The 11,708-nt window shown below is 35.2% G+C and overlaps 1 pseudogene; it reads left to right on the top strand.

Annotated features, from left to right (window-relative positions):
• The first annotated feature begins 3,185 nt into the window (after positions 1-3,185).
• Positions 3,186-3,305, top strand: LOC112480799 (annotated as a pseudogene).
• The last annotated feature ends 8,403 nt before the right edge of the window (positions 3,306-11,708 follow it).

Below are 11,708 nucleotides of genomic sequence, written 5' to 3' on the forward strand. Positions count from 1 at the left end.
CGGCAGTTTATTAAGCTATTTTTCTACTTTCGTTTGAAAATTACTAATTTAAATTTTTTTTTTAATCTGGAGACTCTAGCAATTCCTATCTTATATAACTACTAATTACTGCTCCAGTTATACTAGTATTGCTTTCCAAATGAGACTTGTGTTGCATAAATTTCTATCGTTTGTTTTAAAAACTGGTATTTTTCTTTGATCAGACCTTGTACATTTATAGGCAGAGTTTTTAATATGTTCTGTTCATATGATTTCTTAATCTATTAAGTAATATTACACAGGAATTTTCTATACTTTCTTTGCATGAAAAATGAAACGAAATTCTGCCTGTAGAAGACTCTGCTTCCGATATCTTATCTCAGCGATTCCCAGCCTGCAGATCCTGAATCTCTGAGAGACTATGGTGAAAAAAATCATGAAACCACAGAATAAACATGCTGTGCAGCCTATAATGTTTTACATATATAAATAGCATAAAGTTTACTAAGATGTCTTTATGATAGATAAAATAAAAGTCTCGGTTAATGAATACTTAAAGTATAACTCCCGTTATGAAAGGTTGTAGAGTTTCTTTGTTTTGTTTTGTTTTCATTAACAATGTCCTAATTCTTGACAACATTGAGGACTGCTGACTACTTTTTTCTGAGACTGCACAGTGTTTAATTTTCAGGCATTTTAGGAACAACAGTGATTTTTGTGTCATTGAGGAGAATAATTCCCAAAGGGTCCCTATTAAAAAGTACCCTTGAAGATTCCTCATGACTGGTGCTTCATCCTCCCTGAGACGCCTCTCCACGAAATGTCAATAGGTTGAGAAACACTGCCCTAATCTTTGTGAGATACCACAGACATTCAGCCCACTGGAGTTGTGCAACATAGTGACTGAGCAGGGGAAAACTTTTGTCCCTAATATTACAAAATCCAAAAATATTATTCTGTTTGTATCACAGGTACCTCAAGTTTTAGCATGATTTAGAATGTATAAAACAACAAAGATATAGTATAAGCAAAACCAATAGCTAAGAGACTACAGAAGTATGCCCCGTTATGGTATAAACTGAATTCCTAATGGATATTACCTAAATTCAGTGTCCAGTGAGTCAGAGGAATGAGACTGAGTGAAGGAAATATGCTGGAGCTAAATGAACTACACATGCTGGGGACTGACTGCATATTTATCATTGCCAATTATTACTTAGACCAGATGAAACCCTGATTAGTTTTTCTAGATGCTTATTTTTTTCTAGGTGTCTACAGTAAATCATTTATACTGTCCTTAAGAACAAGGTACTTCTCACTTAATTTTTTTCCTTTGATGTCCTTTTCCAAATGTGCTCCCTTTCTCAAATTGAACATTGCCAGATGTGATTATAAACGCATGAAGACATAATGCTTTAAAAAAAAAATGCCAGATTCTTGTTCTTATTTGTTCATTTTTTATGAAAGGTTATATCAAACGCTGTGTGTGGGTAATGAGTGTATATGATGGGGAAGCTATAACTGATTGTAGAGCTTCCTCTCTCCTTAGGCCAAATTAATGTTGGAGAAATCCTAGGTCCTAAAACTTTAAATGCCAATGGCATCATTGCAATCACAGAAAAATATTTAACATAAGAATAAGATGAAGGGATAAATCTACCACTATTTCAAAGAATTTTGAGAGTGTAACAGAAATCTATAACAATTCTCTCCCTGATTCTCTATTTGTATTTCTTATACTGTTTTTCTTAATTCTTTGCCTGGTTCTCCGCTCATGCTTGTTTTTCTTTGAGATAGTGAAAGATAAAAAATTCATTATTAGAAAATATTTCTATACATAAAATTCCATATATTTTTGTATATAAAGTCATCTATGAAGAACCAATTATCCTATTTTTAATTTTTCCTGTATAGCTAAAGAAATTTATAACATTTAACATTTATAGCTAATTTAAGATAAGAAATGGAGGGAAATTTTTATAGAATAGAAAGAGCAGATGATGGACTCAATACCAAGCTCACAGATTTCACTTCTAATAACTAGGCTCTGGGTCACTTTTGTAAATCTGATAACTATAAATTCAAAATTAAAATAAATAGAGTGATAAAAAGTAACATAAACTCAAGATTAAAGTGACTACCTAAGAGACTAGTTAAAATAGGTTAGCTCCCTTGTAGCAGTTATCGATGGCATTTTGAAGAACAAATAAACTAATAAGGAATAATGTAAAGCAAGAAAGTGCTGTCTGCTAGAGGTGACACTTAGGATAGGTTTTATTATGGTTTTGTTTTTGTTTCAAAAGCACGAACTCTCTGTTCATACCCATTTGTGTCATAATTGACTAAACCAATAAATCAACTTCCATAGAAGTTCACTTTGGTTTCTTCATTTAAAGTAGAAAATAAAAAGACAACTCTTCTTGACTACAAAACTAATAGAACTTATTTCTTGAAAAATAAAGCTATATGCTCACTGAAGCTAAAGTACTATGGGAGGTCTAAAACTATTATCAAATAAAAATGAATTCCGAGTTTGGAAATAAAATCATTTCCATGGGAACCATTACCTTTCTCATTGAGTTATTCAGAATTTCTGGTTAAAAAATGTAAACAGTCAAACTGCATCAATTCCTTTTTCTTTCGTAATTAAAACATAAAACATCCCCTTTTGATTATCTCATGGTAGTGAGTGCTTAACTAATAAGGAAGGATACAGAATGGGAATTGGGTAAACACCTATGAGTTGGTTAGATGATATATTGAAACTTCCATTCTCCTGGAAACGCTGTGCCTTGGTGCTCTTTCTCTGCTCTGCTATCTATAACATGATCCCTGGATAGTTCACACATCTCAGCTAGAAAGACAGAGATATACAGGCATGCTAACAAATAAAAATTCTCGTACCAGGGTTTTTGAGCCAATATGGAATATCTCATAAAAAGCATGCTAGAGTTTGAGCTCCTTCATCATGTTTTGATGGATCTATGTATCTATTAGGAATGGTTTAGAGAAAGGTACTGTTAATGCTGAAAGTATGTTTAGCCATATTTATATTATTACTAGTGCTTCCATTAAGACCAGAATCTCCTTCTTTAAAATGCATATATCACTGAAGAGCACCCTCAATAATATTTTATCCTCGATAATATTTAAATGAAAAGACACAGACGAGTTAAGCATGAAACAATATTCAAAAACTAAACATAGTCTACGGCCAATGCCACCCTGAGCAAGCCCGATCCCGTCTGATCCCGGAAGCTAAGCAGGGTTGGGCCTGGTTAGTACTTGGATGGGAGACCACCTAGGAAGACCAGATACCGTAGGTGTAAAAAATAAAAAATAAGGGATTATAAGCTGACAAGGTCCTTGCAATCTGTGAAATCAACCAAGGGTTGTTTCGCCTAAAAAAAAAATAGTAAAATAAAATATCAATATGCCATTTTTGGTCATGATGCAAACACAGATTGACACAGGGATTAAGTAATATAGGTGAATAAAATAATACGGTCCAGTTGTTAGAGAAATCACAGAGCAAAGGCATCTAAAAAGAAGGACTAGCTCTTGACCTCAGCATGAGAAAAACAGTAGAGAGTGATGGGAACTGTAGCTATCCTCAAACTATAAGTGCTGTCCACGGGGCAGCCATGGTTCGGCTCCAGCAGAGTGTGTCCACAATAATGCTCTTTAAAGAGAAGACAGAGACCTATACTTTGTTTGAAATCTTTCCATTTTTAAATGTTATAACCAGCTCAAGAAAAGTTTGTCATCATGACCGTCAAAACATATTTCTTTTATGGCAACTTCAACCTTTGCCTTAGGTCTTCTGAAATGTTTTGAATTTTAGACATGGGTGTCCAAAAAAATATGAGAAGTAAATTATGACTGTTCTAAGTTAATAATAATTTTAAAAATAATATTTATATTACAAGAAAACTCTTCTAGATTCTAAATAGTTCCTGATAGAGGCAGAACTTTTGAAGCTAATTCCAACAAACCCCAGGTGATCCAGGTTGCCATTTGCCTAGTATCAATGTTGCCCTTTTTTGGAGTCCTTCTTACATTAGTTGATGTCTACTGTTTTCCATTTCTTCTATACTCATTTCTGAGTGTGTATATTTATTTATTTAATAAATATTGCCTAAGGTAAAATGGCTTCTTTATGAGCTCAGGAATGTGGAAGACTGGCTCAAATCAGCACCTAGTACACCTAAAAGGGTAGCTTAAATGTGGTCCCCTAAGGAATTACAACTTTGATACCTGTGGTGATGCAAAAATATGTTTTACTTACTCATGTAGATGAATACTCTACTTTCCTTCCATGACTACTTCTTTACCTGTATCCCAATTAGTCAAATCTTTCAATGTACTTAAAATTTTAGCATCAAATTCAAGTCATTGAACAAAGAATGATAAGGCACTCAAAAAAATGGTTACTTCTAAGAAGCCATGATAAAATTAATATTCCCCAAATATTACATGATTATTAATTATACTAAAAGATATTACAAACTAGAGAAATTACATAATTTCAGAGAACATATTGGTATGATTTTAGTTTATAAAACCCACAAGTTGAAATAAAAATATGTGGCAATTATAGACTGATATTCATAGTCTATCATGTGAGTGCTTGCCACGCTCTTTGCACTGTGCCACACATTTTCATTTAACTATTAAAGGACTCTATCACTATCTCAATTACACATATTAGGAAAATTGAGGCTTAAGTGTAAGTAATCATTAGAGGTTACACAACTAATAAATGGCAGGTATATTCTAGCCAGAATTCAAGTCCAGACATTGAAAAATATAAGGGTTGAAGGAACTATAGGAGTTACCTGATCCAATACCCCTATTTTACATTTGAAGAAATGAAAGATCACCAAATCAAATCATTGACTAACTTGGGGTCTGAGAAGTAGAAGGTCATTTTTCCTTCACTTTAAGTTAGTGCCAAACATGAACCACTATTGCCAGCTTTAGCAACTGTTATCTAGGTAATAGATACCATTTTATTACCTAAGATAGTGTGACCCATAGTCATGTTCTTGCCATATGAAAGAATGGGACCCATCAGCTCACTATTAAGTCCTTACGATTAAACAATCAACCATACAGAATTTTGAGGGGTTTGCAAAACTATTTTTATTCTCTGATCTTAGCCTCCTATCTCTGTTCCCTATATAGTGTCCTAAGATTTTTCATTCCTATGCCCATCCCAGGGGGTCCCATTCCTTTTTCTTCATGGGTGCTGTCCCAGGTTGCCATTAAGGCTGGGTTTTCACCCAATGGAACTGACGGGAGTTAAGACTATTCCAATTTCTACATAGATGGTATTTAGGAGCAATAATCTGTTAGGTGGAAGTAGGGTGGGAGGTGGAGGCTAGTAGACATATTAAAATATCATTTATCAAACAAGCATTTTATTAATAAATACGTTTGTTTGTTTGTTTGTTTATTGTGGCTTTGGGAGTAGGAATTGGTGGGCATTATGGCGATAGGGTTGCTAAAACCCTCACTCACCCTCTTTCGGTGCTGCTACCAGAAGTGGAGGTTCCCCACTATTAAGGTCTCACCTATGGTAGGAGGAAATGAAGGAAAATGGCCTTTCAGGCCTAACCTCAAAGTGACACAGATAACTGAGGAACTAATCTTTCTCTCGTTAATATTGTCAATCACTTTCATTAAGACTCTGGTATATTATGCTAAAAGAATCTATTCTTTTTTCCCTCTAGCAAAAGCCCTTGTATTATCCTATCTCGACATGGACTGTGGTCCCAGCAGAAAGGTAGAAAGGTATCTTTCCCCGAGAAGGAAGGAAGATAAAAAATTTGAGTCTCATTATGATAGAAATAATACATGCAAAATCCATTGACCATACCATGTGGGAACAATACCATCGCTCCGTGAAAAGTCTTTCTCTAGTCAAATGGTGACAGAAGTACACTTGCAAATAAATTGCCAAGTTGCTTAAAGAAGGGAAGGAGGGGCTGGGTAGAAGAGAATCAAAAAGATTGTCTCCTGAAAATGTTTTATTGTCTTAAGAGGTAGGGTAATATCTGGGCACTATCAAGCTCTGTTCAGCAAACTGAGCTCTTCTGAGGAGCTTAACAAATTTATACCCCTAGCTCTCACCTCTTCCTCTCCAGTGTATTTTATAGGTAGCTCTGCTAACTGATTGCACTACTACAAATAGACTCTGTCACTTTAGAAATAAAGTTGTCCTTTTAAAGACAGATTGATGAACTAGGTGTCAAGGTTTTAGAACATGACAAGGGCAAACACTATCCCCCATAAATCCAATATTGACAAATGTCCTACCCAGTCCAGATGATTCTGTTTGTCAAATTACCTTTATCAAGGCATAACTGCAAAGCACAGGACACAGAAAATCATTGATAAGTTCTGGGAAATGAGTTATTGAGCCCAAACATTTAAAGAGAAAAATGTTAATAGATAATTTAGCATTAACAATTATCATAAGAATCTCTTAATTGTATCTTTCAATCACCAAAAATATGCCAATAATTCTTGACTATATAATAGAGATCATCCTGAATCTACAGATTTTTAAACTTGATATTTTATTTGTATCTTCTGTTTCATTTCTCAAATTATTGGAGACAAAGCAAGTTAGCAAGTAGAATAAACTGTAAATTCTGTAATGTAATCAAAAGCTTGAAATGCATCTCCTCGAATTCAAATTTTATAATATTTAATAGAATTTTTGAGAAAATAATTTATATTTTACTATAAAAATGAAAAGTAACGAGTTATCTATCAAAAAAAAAAAAAAAAAGGACCAGAATCAAGGACTACCCAACTAACGACTCTCATTTTATATCCTTCCTTCCAATATTGTCACTAAACATTCATTTCCCTTTTCTGCATGCTGGTTCTTTTATCAGTTGATGTTAACCTTGTTTACTAGTAATTTTGAGCAATGTAAAATGCCATCAATTATGAAACACACCATTATTTTATATACCATTAAAAAATAAAATGCATTGCCAGTTATAATCGTAAGATGCATTCTGATGTCAGAGATATTATTACAATATTTTAAATTGCCCCTCCCAAAATTGATTTAAAATATATATCTAGATCTTCACAGAACATTATTGGAAGCAAACAGCTAAAGAGATGATGTGATGGAGTTCAGCAGTTGATATTTTCTTCCTATCATATCAAAGTGCATTCATATTTTAGAGTTGAGGAAGATGTTTATCTGATTTCTGCTTTCCATAGAAAAGAAGAGGTAATGTAAGGCAAACCCAACACACGGATGTTGAGATTTAACTAAATGGTTGAAAAACAAATTCAGACTGAGGGGAGAACCATCTGGGCAAAAGTAAACTGGCTATAAAATAGGATGTAATGAAAATAAACATCGGACTATTTATTTCATGGAACACAGAAAATCCCCAACTTAGAGTTGTCCATTTTAAATATGCTCAGTTTGAACTTTCTTTGAAAATATCACTTGTGTTTGGGTAGCTATCATTTTTTACAAGTTCATACTCACTTTGTGCCCTTCCTGTTCCCAAGGGCATACTAAGCTGAATGTTTTTAAACAACGTTTCCCTTGAGTTTCAGTAGAAATGCACTGACTGATGTCAGAGGCAATAAAATCCTAGAGTGTGGGATCCTATGATTGAATGAATCCAAAAGAGAAAAGCCTAAGAATGAACTTCTCCCTCTCTTGACACTAGAAAGGACATTTTTATTTTCTGAGAAGAAACATAAATCCTTAACATGACTTTAAACAAAGAGAAGAAACTCCCTGCTCAGGCTTCTACCACAAAAACAAACTTTAGTCCCAGATTTATTTATGGAAACATACCTTGACAAAAGTCTTAGGCTTATGTGCACACAAACATTATGTATCTTCTCCACTGAGAACCAAATTTCATTTATCCATCTTTCTACTTGACATCTCCCCATGGATATATAATAAGTATCACTATCTTAATATGGCAAATCACTGTATCTTAATCTGGTCCTCCTGAATTCTCATCATTTATTGTCATATATGACATAGCCTTCCACCTTCATGTTCAAATAGGAAACCCAGGAATGTGTCTCGGTTTTTCATTTAATTTAACCTCCTACATCTACTCCAGCAGGAGTACAAAATATATACCAAACCCTTTGGATCAATTTCCTCTTATATAATTAATGTCCTAGAAGAGTCTACTATCATCTGTTTCCCAGATTCTCTGGTTGGTTTCCCCCGCAGCCCCTAATCTATTTTTCACACAGCAGCCAAAATATTTTAAAATGCTAATCAGATTCTGTTACTACTGCGCTCTAATTTCTCCAGTTGTTTCTCATTGCATTCCAACTACTAGTTAATTTCCTCTGTGTTTGTTTTCTCATCTGTAAAATAAGACTAGTATTAATACTACTACCTTGAATTATCACTATGAAGATAAAATAACTAAATATATGTAAAACTGAACAGTGCTTGGCATGTGACAAATGTCATACAAAGCAAAGTGGTCGTCGTTTACAACTGAAATGTTAATCTTGTACCATGTCTGACCCTTAAGTCTCCTCTTTCATTTCATTGTTGGCCACCTCCTGTTCCGCCATGGATTTGCTCTCCTCTACCCTTCTCAAGCACACTAGGCTCATTTCCTCCATAAGGCCTTTGACCTCTATTCTCCCTCAAGACTCAAGCCCCAACTTTCCTTGAGTTGGTTCCTTTTTATCATCCAAGTCTCAGATTCTGTGCACTTCTCAATAAGTCTTTCCCTGACCACCTAAAGTAGACTGGCAATCCTTCCAGTGACTGTCACATCACTCTGTTTTATTTCCTTCATAGCACTTTTTAATCTCTACATTTCTTGTTTATGTATTTGTAAACTCCTTTATCATCTCTGTCTTCATGTAGCTCTGTGACATCAAGGCACATTGTTGTTATTCGCTGACTTTGGACAGGTTCTTAACCTCTTTGGGTCACAGTCACCTCATATAAAACCAGGTAAATTAATACTTCCATCTTGGAATTATGAGAGTGTAAGTAATTCATCCCTGTCTAGCACCTAGTAGTGCCTGTCAAATAAGTAGTCATCACACATTCGTTTCTTCTTCTTCAAAAAAAAAAACCTAAATAAAATGGGTTTATTAAAGTCAATGAGGAGAGAATTCTTTAGAAATGGAAATTGACAGGGCATTGACTGTCCTGATACTCAAAGAAAGATGCTCTGAGAACACATTTCACATGTTGAGAAAGGAATAGTGCAGGACCAAGCTCCCAGAAACCTGAGAATTTCTGAGTCCACATTGTGGATTATAATTTTCATCTAGTAAGAGACACAAAACTTTGGTCTCAGAGGAAAGGGGATAGGGCCTCTTTGCCTTCCTCCTATTTCCTTGAAGCCTGGTCCAGTTGGAGTGGACAACTAGAGAAAAACAGCAAAGCCTCCAATTGATGTCAGTAACCTTGGTACAAAACTCCCAAGATGAGCTCCTAATCTTCCAAGATTGCCTTATGGACCTAGCAATGTCCCGTAACAGCTGCTTTTACTTAGTAAATGAAGTGTTTCCTCCCAGCCACTCAGACTAGCCTAAACATGTAAGTTGGTACAGAAGTGGGGTTCTCCCCATTTATGGGCTCCTTGTAGCACATCCCACCTACTGGCAGCACAACATTCTTCTTTGAACAATTACGCAGGCTTGAGGCATCTCATTCCTTTTGCTAATATTCTATCCTTTTGTTGTCAATAAATCTCATTATAACTAACACAATATGTGGGACTTCACACACCTTGGACAAAGCCCAAGAAACATTTACATAGAGTTTTGACACCACCAGTAAAACCATCAATCCATTTATGCCTGAGATGCAGCCAACATCACAGAAAACAGATCGCGACACAGGCACCATAGAGAGGTTACTCACTCTAATATAAGCTTGGAAGTGTGTGTGTGTGTGTGTGTGTGTGTGATCTCATTTTAATTATAGAAGACATAATTAATAAATTTGCATCCTGGTTACCCTCAATCTGTCCATAGTATAATTTTATCCTTTGACTTGTGTCTAAATGACAGAGCAACTTCAGTGAGGAACAGCTCCGGATTCAGAGGTAAACACATTCATCTTCCCATTAGCTCTGATGAAATCTATCTACAGACAGGTTATGTGCCAGGACACTGATATATGCCACAAGGATACAGTGCTATGAACTCTATCTCAGCAAATTCTTCCAGATGGAAAATAAATTAGAAGGCTTCCTCCAGAGAAAATGAGCTAACCGGAAAGATTTGAGTCTCTTGGTTTAGGAGCTTTGCCTAGAGTTAGTTCCTCTTGGGAAAATTCAGTGAATGTGTTCTTAGCAATTCGAGGAATTCTTGATATTTTTCAAGACAAACATTATGGTCTTATGTAAATTCAAGTAAACTTTCTTTGGGGATATATTCCAGGGAAGTAAATTTGCAAATAAGTTTTAAGAGTTCACTGCAACTTGACTCTAAAAAGAATAAAATATGCATATTTACTCTTGCTTGACTTTAGATGAAATCTAACTGGGAATATAGAAAACATGTAAAATAAAATGCAGAAAAAAAAACTGGAAATTACCTTCAACTTTTAGAAATACATAAAAGTAACTATGTCATGCAGGATGTGCCCAGAAACAGAAAGATATGAATTAGAACAAGATCTGTGTTCCTTAAGCAAGATTAGAGACATAGCCCAAATAATTAGTTACCCATGAACAAGGTACTCTAAAGAATGTCATTCTAAATGAGTGATTTCTAAACGTGTCAATGCTAACAACTGCTAAATTCAGGCAATGGCAGTCTTAGGAGAAGCATGCCATTGTACCCAGTTTTACATTAGCCTGATAAGAAACACTACTTTTTCACACAACCTCTCGTTTGCTATCTGACTCACACAGACTCACATTAGGAGCCCGTGAACCAATTATCTATATTTCCATTTGGCAAGGTAATGAAATGTATTTATTCTCAGAAACAACTTATCGATGGCTCTGCATTAATAACATTTTTCATATTGACTTCAGCATAAATTCCGTGCATAATTAACAAGACATAAACAGAGATTAAAAAATGGCAAAAAAAAAATACAATAAAATATATTAAAGAGGAATTTGATAGTGTACACATACGTTTCCTTATTTCTGTTGCTAAGTATAACTAAATATCCTGGACATTATACATAAACAAGAAAGACTGAAATATAGAGAGAAGAAGGGAGACTGTTTAGGGGCCTCAGAGCCCAGGAATCAACACGGTGGTGAGGTCCTTTGTTTGTTTTGTTTTGTTCGTTTTTGCTTCATATATCCCAGACATGGAGTTAATGAGGCCATTAAACCAGAAATAGCAACAAGCATAGATAAACAAAAGCCTGTACTTTGTAACCAAATAATAAGAGGATAGCTTAGCAAGATAGAATTCTTTAGACAATAGCCATTCTATTCCAACCGACCACCACAGAAACTGTGGTCTCACCCCCATGTATACCAGCCAAGGTTGATAGAGTGCCTAGATTTCCACTATGGGCAGGCTGTAATGAGACACTGCAATCCACTGCTGGGGTGGTGTCAGAGAAGACTGAGGGAGGAGATGAGACTTTCATCATCAACAGGAGATAACCAGTGTTAGTGGTCAATGGACATCTTATGTGGATCCCAGACATTCATGTCTATCTGGCAATAATGAGTTATCCCTATTCTGCAAACCCTTGGATGTCAACAGAGGCT

This window comes from Pteropus alecto, unplaced genomic scaffold (genome assembly GCF_000325575.1).
Source record: "Pteropus alecto unplaced genomic scaffold, ASM32557v1 scaffold20, whole genome shotgun sequence".
Classification (NCBI taxonomy): Eukaryota; Metazoa; Chordata; class Mammalia; order Chiroptera; family Pteropodidae; genus Pteropus; species Pteropus alecto.